The sequence below is a fragment of the Sminthopsis crassicaudata genome, chromosome 2, assembly GCF_048593235.1.
Source record: "Sminthopsis crassicaudata isolate SCR6 chromosome 2, ASM4859323v1, whole genome shotgun sequence".
Lineage (NCBI taxonomy): Eukaryota > Metazoa > Chordata > Mammalia > Dasyuromorphia > Dasyuridae > Sminthopsis > Sminthopsis crassicaudata.
In genome coordinates, this window is record NC_133618.1 from 585313018 (window position 1) to 585326665 (window position 13648).

Here is a 13648-nt window from a genome sequence, read left to right on the forward strand (position 1 = left end):
TGCCTCCAACTGAAAAGACATAGATTGTTAGGTCTGGAAGGAATGTTAAAAAGATCATCTACCTCCTCATTTTATAGATTACTAGATGATTATTTAATGAAGTTATGAGACTTAATTGCCCATAAGATTAGAATCTAGGCACCCAAATTCCTAGTTGACTGTTTTTCCACTTTATTAAATCTCCTTCACTAATAACCATATTGTTGAAACCAAGATAATGTATGTAAAAATCTCTATTACTATATGATATGATGTAAATATAAGGTGCTATTATCTCAGCTTTTCTTTTAAAAATAAATTTTTATTGATACCTTTTGTTTTTATAGCATCAGTCTCAGGCCTTCATAAAATGTCTTTCTTTTCCAGAAAACCAATCCTTATAGGAAAGAATAAAGCAAAAGCAAAAAAAAAAAATATATATATATATATAATAATATATATATATAATATAATAAATATAAATATAATATATAAATAAATATATATATAATAAATATAAATATAAATATAAATAATAATATAATATAATAAAAATATATATATAATATATATATATATATCAGCAGAGCTACTAACATCAAAAAAGTCTTCTATCTCTCCGTCACCCTACCCCACCTCAGTGTCACACTTCTGCAAAGAAGTTGGGAATAATTTTTTCATATATGTCCTTTAGGGCCAAACTTCTACTTGATAATTTTTATAGTACTTAATTGACTTCAATAAAAACTTTATATTTTCCTTGGACAGCAAATTTTATTAACATTTAAGGGTGAACTGAAAGGCCCATGACGCTAGCTTTCTTAATGTAATGAGATAATAATAGTAAAAATAAAGACTATATTATAAAACTATACTAACCAATGTGAAATTTTTTGGCTGAGATTTGTATTCTAATATATTGACTGTGGTAGCTTGTATATATTCTGATGACAGTGAAGTTCTTGAATTGCTAAAAATATTTTTATTATTCATCCAGCATACAGCTTTAAATTCATATTGCAGTTCCAAAATTTGTAAATGGGATGGCATTCCCCCAAAGTTTTGACTTCAACGAGCCTAATGTTTTTACCAAATATTATTTGAAGAGATTTCTACTGTTCTGCAAGTATGCCTATCACTTTGTGGCAGTATATATGTTACATGTTAGGGCTATTTATTGGATTTCTCCTTTAATGACATTAAATCTTGGATTGAGGTGACATATTTTCTTTGGTAGTCAGTTGATTATTTCTCTTACTCCTTTTCAACATCAAAAGTATTTCTGTGAAAGGCAGAGAAAATTGTAAGTGAAACCTAGAAACAAGAAAGGGGTAAGTTTTGATTTCACTGTTTCTTGGGAATTGGGTATATTTATAGAATGGTAGTCCAGCTAGTTGTAGCTAACAGTGGTCATAAATACTGTGTTTTGAAAGTTTGGGAAAGTCTGTTGGTTATTTGAAATTCTTTTCCCTACAAATTCCAAAGCTTTGAGATAAAAAGTAGAAAATTCACCTTTATGTTATTGCAAATATTATGTTGTAATCACCAAGCATTAAGAGAATGAAAGAAGAAATGGGCAAATAGAACTGGGAATGATTATCCCAAATATTTGAATACTTTACCTGCTGGTCTTAGGTACTTTGACTTGTGATGCCAGCTCAACTTCTGTAGCCTTTCAGTCTCTAACTGATAGGAGAGAAGTTGCATTGCTGTAGTGTGACTCCCAACTCTGCCCAGGTTCCTCATGCTATGATTTGTACCTATATTATTCCATACCATAGCTTTATCCAAAATGGTAAACCCTAGCCAAGAAACTAATATTTAAAAATCTATGTCTAATATTGTATTATTTAACTCAAAGAAAATTATTGTCACACTGTCGATGAATACTAGATATTGAAAAAATACATACTTTTGATGAATCCTCTACTGATAATCTTATTAGAGGTAGATGTATTATATATGATTTAGTTAATCTGTTCTCATTTTATGATATGGAGATTCAGGCCTAGAGAAATGAATTGATTTGCCTATGTTCATGCAACTAACTAGTGTCAATAGCAGTTTATAATCTGGCATGGCACATTTTGTAGACATACCAGTGCTATGTCAATATAAAGGAATTCTTAATTTCAAATGTTTTTTATGTTTATTTTTCATCACCCATACAGGTTACCCTATCTAATATCAGTTGGATCTTCAAAAATATTAGATGAAAAATGTTACAAGGAACAATAATAAATCTAAAAAGAGATGACAAGTCAAATGATATAATATGGTTTAATATATTAATGACAATATTGCAAAAATGTCTTTTGTCAAAGGATCTCATATTAGAGGAGAAGGAATTTTTAGAAATTTTCTGGTCCAAACCATTCTTTTTAAATTCATAGGATCATAGGTTGAGAAATGAAGGGACCTTAGTGATAATTTAGTGTAGAGATTAGCAGACTATATACAGCTTATGGGTCAACTTTGGCCTACCATCTGGTTTTGTAAAGCCCATGAGCTAATAATGGTTTTTACATTATTGAAAATTAGAATTTTAAAACCCTACAGAATTATGCTTGTGAGGCATAAATTGCTAACCTCTAATTTTGAATTGGAGGCTTATAGTGATTAAATGGCTTGCCTAAGCTAACATCAGTAGTAAGTAGCAGAATCACTTTTTGAATCTATGTTCTCTGATTCCAAATCCTGTGCTCTTGCTCCCTCCTCTCCTTTTTTCCCATAAGTGAGATTTAGAAACTTAATTGTCAATAAATTAGAGTAATATCTGAAAAAAAAGATTTTGGATTTTTCCAACCTTAAAATATAAGAATGATGACATGATTTAACTTTTATTTTCTTTTAGTTTTCTGTCAAGAAAAAATTATCTTTGGACTGAAAAGGACAGAATAAAAAAATCACTGATAAGAAAGTATCAAGATGTCCTTGTTGAATTCAGGTCACTAGATAATATGATAGGCTAGGACACTTAACCCCTTCAGTGATCTTTGAAGATTACTGGACTTATATCCTGAAGAGATCTCAAAGGAGGGAAAGGGACCCACATGTGCACAAATATTTGTGGCAACTTTTTTTGTAGTGGCAAGACACTGGAAACTGCCCATCAGTGGGAGAATGGCTGAATAAGTTATGGTATATGAATGTTATGGAATATTATTGCTCTATCAGAAACGATCAGGACGATGATTTGAGAGAAGCCTAGAGAGACTTAACGTAAATTGATGCTAAGTGAAATGAGCAGAACTAGGAAATCATTGTACATGGCAACAAGATTATAGCAATCAATTCTGATGGACATGGGTCTTTCCAACAATGAGATGATTCAGGCCAATTCCAATGATCTTGTAATGATGAGAACCATCTACACCCAGAGAGAGGACTGTAGGAACCGAGGGTGAATCACAACATAGCATTTTTACTCTTTTTGTTGTGGTTTGCTTGAATTTCATTTCCTTTTTTTTTTTTTTTTTTAACTATTTGATCTGATTTTTCATGTCAGCAAGATAATTGTACACATATGTATGTCTATATTGTATTTAGCATATTTTTGCCATGTTTAACATAAATTGGATTACGTGCCATCTAGGGAAGGGTATGGGGGGAAGAGAGGGAAAATTGGAACTCAGGATTTTTCAAGGGTCATTGTTGAAAAATTATCCTTGCATATGTTTTGAAAATAAAAAAACTTCAATAAAAAATAAATTAAGAAAAAAAATCCTTGAAGATTATGGATAATAGAAAAGATGTCATAAGTTTAATAAGGATGAATGTTGTCCCATTTCCAAAGAAAGGGAAGATTGTAGAATCTGAAAAGTATGTTCCAAAGAGCTTTGTTTTCTGGCAAAATTGTATAATGTAGTATTACAGGAATTGCTAATGAACATCTAGAAAAGGAAGCATTTATCACAAAGAGTCAACATGGCTTCATCACCAAAAGGTCATACCAGAATAACCTCCTTTCCTTTTTTGACATGCTTACTAATTGGTAGAACAGAGGAATGCTCTTGGTTACCCAATTTTCAGCAAAACATTTGACAAGTCTCTCTTGTTCTTGTGAACAAACTGGAAAGAGTAGACTAGACAGTAGTACAATAGTTAGCAAAGGATGCAGAACTAGTTGAATGGACAAACCTCAAAAGTTGTCATTAATAAGTTGATGTCAGTTTTTGACAAAAATCTCCAGCAGAATTCCTCAAGGATGTTTTTCACTTTGTCCTAATAAACATTCATGACTTGGATAAAGACATAGATATCAGACTTATGAAATTTGCAGATGGCACCGAGTTAGAAGGATATTAGGTAATAAATACTAATAATCTTAGACAACAGAACTAGTATTCCAAAAGACTTCAATAGACTAGTACAATCAATCACCCAAATCCTTCCCCCCCCCCCCCCTCTGAGGCTGGGGGTTAAGTGACTTGCCCAAGATCACATAGCTAGAAAGTGTGAAGTGTCTGAGACCAAATTTGAACTCGGGTCCTCCTGAATTTAAGGCTGGTGCTCTATCCACTGCGCCACCTAGTTGCCCCAATCACCCAAGTATAATAAGATGAATAATTAGTGTGTTTAAATGTTAAATCCTACTTAGGTTTGAAAAATGCAAGATATAAAAGGCAAGGCAGAGAGAGAGAGAGTGCACAAGAGCATTTATTGCATACTTACATGTGCCATTCTACACTGATTGCTGACAGTCCCTGCCTTCAATGAACTTGTTATTATTATTATTATTTTTTTTTTTTTTTGGAAAACATTATATAAAGGGGAACTAGAAAGGAAGGAAGGATTGGTATAGGAGCAGCAAGATAGTATAGAGATGCTTGTGAAGTGTTGGGAGCAAGGCAAAGAAAAAACTCACTTATCTGAGCCTGGTGTTCCAGGAACAGAATCCAAGGTTCTAATAAGAGGGGTTAAAGATGATCACTGATCAAACAACTGAAGGGAAGAGAAGAAAAAAAATTGGGAAGTTTTGATGGACTGCTAGTTTCATATCAATTAACTGCATGATATAACAGAAAAAGAAAATTAGTAGGATCTTATGCTGCTTTGAGAGGCATAGAATTTAAAACATAGGAGGTCATCATTCCTTCTTAATCAGATCACATCTGGAATACTGTATTCTTTAACAAGTACAAAAGTCCTTTATCCAGAAGAGAGTAATATGGATATTAAAAGGGCTGAAGACCATATCTTGTCAATACTAATTGAAGGACTTAGGAATGCATATTCATCCTAAAGAAGCAGAGACTTAGAAGTGAGAAAAATAATTTTCAAATATTTGAAGGATTTATATGTGGGAAATGGATTAAAGTTGTGCTAATGTTTAGAAGGCAAAATCAAGACCAATGGAAATAAGTTGAATCAGAGACAAATTTAAGCTTTGATATGAAGGGGAAAAAACACTTTCCTAATAATTAGAATTGTCAGAAAGTGGAAAAAACTACATTGGAAGGTAATGGGTTCCCCCTTACTAGAAATTCCTTTAATGAATTCTGGATCACCATTTGTTTGGGATTTTGTAGAAGAAATTCTTGGTCTAATAAAAAGTGACCATGACCTCTGAGTTTTGTGCTGAAATCTTATTGATCTCTTTGCTTCTAGTTTCCATTTTCCAAATTATCCTCCACACAAGCTGCCAAAATATCAGATATGATTATGACATTCTTTTGTTCAAGAAACTTTAGTGGCTTCTAATTACTTGTAGGAAAAAAAAAAACTACAAACTTGCTTTTTTAATATTTAAATCTATGTTAATGTACTGATTTCATACATTTCCCTCTCATATATGCTTTTTGTGCCGAATTGGCCCATTCTTCCCTTTACATGGCATTTCATCTTCTATCTTCATGTTTCTTCCTCCTTAATTCTGTTGAATTCCCTAGCTCCCTTCAAGGATCAATTCAAATATAATGAGGCCTTATTTTAAGATATTTGAGGAGAATTTTTTGCCTTTGTATTTCCCTCACTTGGAAAAACTATATTGAATTGTAAATGCTTACTATGTGTTTTATATATATATGTTACTATGTGTAGCTGAATTCTGAATCTGTAAACTGAGGCCTAAGTGAAGTGATTTCCCTAATAATTCAAAGCTTGTGAGTGGCAAACACTGTACTCAAAAACTGAACTTCTTGTTAATGGTGCAGTGTTCTTTGGGAAATGTTATAATAGGTTCGCTTCAGTTATTTATTTGTAATTCCTAATTCCAAATTAAGTCAATATTATTTTAGCAGACTTGACATTAAACAACTTTATTAAATAGTCCTGCTTGTATGGAACCAATTATAAATTTGTTACACTTGAAATTACAAGATATATACTTTAATAAAAGTACATCTTCAAAATAGTATATCAATAAAATTCTTAAGACTAATCTGCTTTAGACGTATTAAGAAAAAACTCTGGTTTGAGACAATGGCAAAAATTCCAGCCCAATGAAGAGAGGAGGAATCTTACTATATTCAAAGATCCTTGCCAGTTCCCCCTCCCCCTGCCAGTCTTCCTTTCACAGATTCCCAAGCACCACAGGGAATGTTTGGATGGTAGCTACAACCATAGAGAGGATGGAATTTTAATTAAGTTATTGTTGGTTCTTTCCAACCTGTATCTTTGTTAGAAAGTTGTTTGCATTCCTGTGGTCCAAAGTATAAGGAAATGATCCGTATTAACAATTTCCAATTATTTCCTCAAGGGTTCCTTTATTGGCAAACTCCTTTAATGTCTTTGTTCATAAGAGAGAAAAATGACTCAGAGCATTACTTGAGATCTCCATGAACTGATCTGATAAATTTTCTTCCAATTTTCTTATTCAGCTCTAACCCAAGGTGATAAGCTATGTTTTATGACAATTTTATCCTTTCTCATTACTTTCTCATTACTCTTTCAACAATACTTGCCCGACATCTGGTTTGTTTCTCAGAGTATTTCTCTGGGGTTCTCTTCTCCTGTTCAGAATACTAGAACTGGACAGGATTTTGATTGGCTCAGGTGTCCCTTAATTCTTTCTCTTTCATGATATAAGTAGAAGTTACTTGAAACTTTTGAAATAATACTATATGAAATGGATTGGTTTGAGTAAAAAGATATAATAATCATTATACTAATAGCAATGTTCAATTAGTAAGCAGTAAGAAATGATGAGTGATTCCTTTAAGGTCTCTATCTCTGATGGTAAAGATGACCCCATGATTCAAATATCCAAACATTATAGAAATAAAAGAGAGAGGAAAAAGCAATTTTTATCATGCCCAAAGAATTCCCTTTGGACTCTAGATTGTGGGAGAAATTGTTATAAGGAACTTTATGAACATAAATATAAGTGATATACCTCAAATGTATCTTCTAAGATTGTAACGTGCTCTCCTGGCAGTTACAATTACTAGTCTGTCCTAGACCCACCAGAGTACCTTTGACCACTGTCCTTTGCAGTGTGAGCTCTACCCGGCTCGCCTCCTCTGAGGCCTTCTAAGGTCTCTGGCCACAATCTCTTGAATCTATAGCTTAATAACCGGTAGCGCACTCAAGAACAACCACGTGTAATCTTAAAAGCCTTTATTATACCTACTCACATAATGCCCTGACTGATGCCCTGACTTGTTGGTTCCCGAGTGAACACCTGGTCAGAAGACCCATGTGTTCACTACCAAAATCCTTACCTCTTTCGGCTACCCATCTTGGCTTGGCCACCCAGGCTAGGAGCCAGGGTGAACAGCACGAGGTTAAAGAGGGCGGTTGCTGCCTGCAGTGGGCTTACATAGGGCCTGTGAGGTCACACACACAGCCAATCAGCGAGAGAGTCACCCATTACGAAACTATCTCAATATGGCCAGGATCCCGCCCAAGGGCAGTCCTAATATCCACAGAAATTACTTCCGGGCCTCAATCTCCCGATGCACTGTGTCCGCCCATTTAAAGGGCCCTTACAATTCCCTTTCTCTTGTTTTGCGGGAACCGCACATCTCACCAAGCTAAACTTTTAGCACCAGCTATAGTTCACTTGATCCATGAGATGACAGAGTGTTATGCCCAAGGAGGTACAAAGCAGCAAATCAGTAAACAGAAGTATGACAATGAGAACCAGGCTCAACAGTGGCCCAAATGTTCAACCCATTCATCAAAGTCATACTCGAGATAATAGGCCAAAGAGATTGGATGCCAATGAGGTAGGATAAGATCACCTTTAAATACTAACTGGAAAATCTGGCATGGTTATGAATCAAATTTTTTGTTGTTAATGATATTTCTGTGCATAGAATTTTTTCATAAAATGCTGCTTTGTTGATTATTTAATTGCTTCATAAATAAACACTACTGAACATAGGGGATTTAAGTATATTTCTTGCTGCATTTGTTTTGTAGGTGGTTTTTTAATTAAAAAAAACCTTTTGCTTCTTTAAAAAATTTTATAGATATATTTTAGTTTTATATTATTTTCATTTATGAATATCTCTCTCTTACTTCTCCTAGTCCAAAAATAGTCCCCTTTGATAAAAAATAAAAAGGAAGGAAAAAAGCAATTTAAAAAATCTAACCAGGAAATCAGTGGAGACTGATAGTATGTTCAGATGCTTCGTGTATAATCTCCTGCTTATACTAAAAGAAAATGTCTTTCCTCTTTAAAAAAATCATTTTTCATTAATAGGCATTTATTTCCTCTCTTTCTCTCTTGCTCCCTTCATTTAAAAAAAGGAAAAAGAAAAACAAAACTCTTGTAATAAATATGCAGTCAAGCAAAGCAAATTCTGCTGTGGTCAGGCCCCAAAAATGTATGTTTCATTCTGCATTTTGAATGCAATACTTTTTTGTCAGGAAGAAGATAGTGGTATGATTCATTATTGGTCCTCGGGGAATTGTGACTAGTCATTGCATTGATCAGAGAGAGTTAAATCTTTCAGTGTTGTCTTAATGTTATTGCAAAAAAAAAAAAAAAGAATTATCCTCTCTTCATTCTATATCAGATCATCCCAAGAATTCCTACATTTTTCTGAAATTATTCTTTTTGTTGTTTCTTATACCACAATAGTATTTCATTACATTCACATATTGTGATTTGTATAGCCATGTCTTTGCCACTACAAAAGCGCTTACTGCTTCTTTTCTAATTTTGTCTTCAGGGGCATAGTTTGTGCAAAACCTTTTAAATTGTATATGATCATAATTATTTATTCATGTTATATTTTGTGATAATTTTTATCTTTTCTTTAGTCATGAGGTGCCTTTTTTACAACTCATTTCCAGGATCAACATTGTTCATTATAATTGTTATAATTATATTTATCATATAATTATTTATAACTGCTTTCATTTTTTTTTGTTCTTGTTTTCCCTTTTTTTTTTTTTTTTTTTTTTTTTTTTTGGCTGAGGCAATTGGAGTTAAATGACTTGCCCAGAATCACACAGCTAGGAAGTGTTACATGTCTGAGACCAGATTTGACCTCAGGTCCTCCTGACTTCAGGGCTGGTGCTCTACCCACTGGGCTACTTAGCTGCCCCTTGTTTTTGTTTTTTGTTTGTTTGTTTGTTTGTTTTGTTTTGTTTTTTGTTTGTTTTTTACATTGTTGTAGTTATTGAACAGGCTAAGACATGAGTTCAAATTCCATCTAAGACACTCTTTAATTGTCTGATCCTGATTAAATTATTTAACCATTCTGTGCCTCAATTTCATCATCTATAAAAATGGGAATAATCATAGTGTCTAATTTTCAGGATTATTGTGAGAATGAAAAGAGATGACATTTATAAATTACTTAAGATGCCCTATAAATGCTAGCAATTATTTTCTTTCTTAGTTTTGTTTATTTCACTTTATATTAGTTCAGATAAGGCTTTGAACTATTTCTATTCATTCTCTTAAGACCACTCACAGACCTAATTGCAATGCTGATTGACATGGAAGCTTTTCTGATTTTGCCTGGTTTTCTTCTCCTTTGGCAATCTGATGGCCCTTAGCTCCCAGAGCTCCCCAAGAACTGATATCCTCAGAAGCAGAATTATTTGTGTACTTCCTCTTCCCTTTCCTCCATGTCCAAATATAGTTATCATTCTTAGCTATAGTAGTATTTAGCTGATTTACTATATTTTGTGATGATTGTTAATCATCTCTTTCCATTTAGAAGTATATTTTTATTTTTTGAGTAATTAATATCCCTTTCAGGGATGTCCTAAATAATTGAACAGCAAAGTCATTTTATGTGAAACTTTGCAAAACTGAATCACTTAAAAACTACTAAAATGATTATCTATTTTTTAAAAAATGGAATCCATCTATAATAATAATTATCATAATATGGAAACAGCCTTTTTTCCCTTTTAAGTTTGGTAGGATGCTTCCCAGACTTAGGTAATTCTTCCTTTTTCCCTTCCCTAAACTCCATCCCAAGTGCCACTTGCAATCTTGAGATAGGTCTAGAAAATATCAGTTGGGATATCATCTAGATAGCTTTACCGGTTGGTAAAAATCATGTTGTGAGAAGAAGTAGCTGAGCCTGGAACTGTCTTTTTGTTGACCCCTTACCTGCCAAAAATCTTTTTGTCTCTCTAAAAATCTAATTTTCTTTCTGAAAATATTTCAAATGCCTCTATATACTTGAATGTCTAGCTTTTTCATTTCTAGTTAAGCTCAGACTTTTTTAGGGTAGGTCACCTGGACCTCATTCCATTTTCCATTGATCTTTGGAAGATATTATTCTATTCCCTTCTGTGTTTTCTGATGAGTACAGAATAGTCTTACATTATTTGAATTCCCTTCCTTTGTATTTGAGGGTGTTTCTTCTGATCACATGCAGAACATGTTTCTGAATTTATCTATTTATTTATTTGTTTGTTTGTTTGTTTATATATTTAGCTATCTATCTGTTTGTTTGTTTGTTTATTTGTTTATTTATTTGGTGAGGTAATCAGAGTTAGGGACTTGCCCAGGATCACACAGATAGTAAATGTCAAGTGTCTAGGACCAGATTTAAACTCAGATTCTCTGGAGTCCTTAGCCAGTGCTCTATCTTAGCAGTGCCTAGGCTAGAGACACTACCTCTAGTTACCCCTAAATTGAATTATTAAAACTTAAATACTTTATATATTGGAATTTGCAGCCTTAGGTTTTTTTTTTTTTTCTTTTTCTGAAAGTGATCTGTGAATACTTTGTTAGTATTTATTTCGTTTACTATTTTAATAAGTTTCTAGACATTTCTCTTATTTCCTGCCATGGCTTTAAAGTATTTTGTCCTGTTATATTTTTCTGGGAGACCTGTGGCACCTAGGTTATCTCTACCTTGTCTTCAAGATTAAAATGTTTTGCTTGTTTAGTGAACTTATTTTCTTTTAACGTTATTGCTTTATTCTCTTCTTCTAGATTGCCCTTCATTCTGTATATCTGCATTTCTGATCTATTGTTCTCTCCTTTTGTTTCTTTTTTTTTTTTTTTTTTTTTTTTTTTTGTGAGACTTTTCTCAGATTTCCATTTCCCCATTCTACCCATTACTTATGCTGTGTAGGACATAAACTGTCCTTTCATAATTATAATTTCTCTTTTGAACCACTCAGAAAAAGCATGGTTTTTTTAGTTCCATGTTCTCAAATTCCACAGGGTCTTCAGGTTCATCAAATATTTCATTATTTTCCTTTGTTTCCTTTGCTATATTTATAGATATTTGAATTCATTCTCTAGATCTAGGATGCTATATTTCTTGCTATTAATTCCATATTGACTTATCTGCTATTGTTCAAGATCTTTTGAATTTTCTTCTTCCTGAGCTTGATTATTTCAGTTTTTTTTTTTTCTTTCCTTATTTTTCTATGCTAATCACTTTCTGCACCTTTCACTTGTTGATTTGTTTAGGGGCCAAATCTCGAAACAGCTTAACTTTCTCTCATGCTAGTCACTTTATTTTATACCACCCTCAATTTCTGCCGTTATGTGACTTTTGGGTGAACAGAATTGGCTTCATCTGCATGCTGAGTACTTTCTCAAACTTAGTGGAATGGCACATGGTGCATCCCCAACCTCTGCTCCCTACATACAGCCTTGCCACATAGAAACTATGATCTGTTCAGGTATCTGCTCCCTCTTTTCCTCCACTCTCTGGCATGTCATGCTTGGTTCTAGGAGGTTGATATTTGTAGTTGAGGTCTCTGAGGATCTGGGAAGAGGTGAGATAGGATACAGTATTTCCAGTTCAGACACACATCCTGCCTCTTTCTCTCTATTCCTAGCTCTCCCATAGAGAATGCTGTCTGCTGTTGTTCTGGCTGTGTGGTCTCTACTTTCAGTAGTCTAGAGCCCACTTTCTTAGACTCTAGATTATGACCCTCTATGGGGTCTTATAAGTAAATGTGGGATCTTATAACTGAATGTGGGGGTTATAAAATTATGATTTATCATCAGAAAATGTTTGATTTGTATACCTATTCCATCTGTATACCTGGGGTCATGTAAAATTCTCAGCCAAAAAGGAGTTGCAAGTGGAAAAAAATTAAGAAACCCTAGTCCAGAGTACTGCAGAAGTATGTTGGCTATCTCTCCTAGCCTGAGTAAATGTCCATAGCCTGGAATCAGGATTTTCATGGCACCAAAAAAGGGAAAGGAGATTAGGGTTTGGGTTTTAAGCTTGTTGCAAGTCAATGTGGATCACCTAATACAGCCTTACTGCTGATAGTATGAGGTGACAGTACTTAGTGAGCTCACTGTAGATATTAGTTCTTAGGGGATTTTTCAACTTTTTTTGGATTCTATGGATGTTAAATCATGGAAACAGCTAATTTTTTTCCTTAATCTTCAGCTCAGAATTCCTGTTTGGAGGGGTTGAGAGAATCAGAGAAATTCCTAGACTTCCATCTTGTCTAATCACATAATCCAGAAGCTCTATTTCTTGTTAGGTGATTGGGCAATGGATTTTTTTATTCTTTTTCTATCTTATTTTAGGTCTTCAGTGACCCAAAGTTGAGTTCCAGAATAAATCTAAGAATTCATGTCCTGGGTGAAAAAACAAGAGCCAGGTAAAGTAAATAAACAGTATATTCCTCTGAGTGTCTATGTCATGATATAGCTGTTTGATATTCAGTATAAGAGTAAATTATTTCATCATTCGGGAAAAATTAACTTAATAAATAGAGGAAAAGATAAACCTCCAATTTTAAATGTGAATGTATTAAATAACTCAGTAAAATTAAAAAGAATTGCAATTTGAAAAAGAAAATAAGAACCCACAATCTTTTGCTATAAAAAACATATTTAAAAAACAAAGTCATACACAGAATAAAAATGAGAACAAGTGAATTCAAAAAACTAGAAGATGCAATGTCTTCAACCATTTCAGTTGTCTCTGACTCTTCATCACTTCATTTAGAGTTTTTTTGGAAGACAGTGGCAAGGTTTGCCATTTTCTTTTTTTTTTTATTTTATTTTATTTTTTTATTTTATAATTATAACATTTTTTGACAGTACATATGCATGGGTAATTTTTTACAACATTATCCCTTGCACTTACTTTTATTCAGATTTTTTCCCTTCCTCCCCCAACCCCCTCCCCCAGATGGCAAGCAGTCTTATATATGTTAAATATATTACAGTATAATTTAGATACAATATATGTGTGTAGAACCGAATTTTTTGTTGCACAGGAAGAATTGGATTCAGAAGGTAAAAATAACAGTTTACATTCATTTC

General features: G+C 33.3%; 1 protein-coding gene across 18 annotated transcripts in view; it reads left to right on the forward strand.

The window, feature by feature from the left end:
* The window catches only part of ADD3 (adducin 3), a 163087-nt gene that overhangs the window by 52446 nt on the left and 96993 nt on the right, over window positions 1–13648 (forward strand). For 11 of the 18 annotated variants that reach the window (XM_074295538.1, XM_074295552.1, XM_074295545.1 and 8 more), the window contains exon 2: window positions 12905–12978. The exons of the other annotated variants lie outside the window; for them this stretch is intronic. The gene's annotated coding sequence lies outside the window, so the exon portion shown is untranslated. The remainder of the gene's footprint in view (window positions 1–12904; window positions 12979–13648) is intronic. 18 annotated transcript variants of the gene reach the window in all.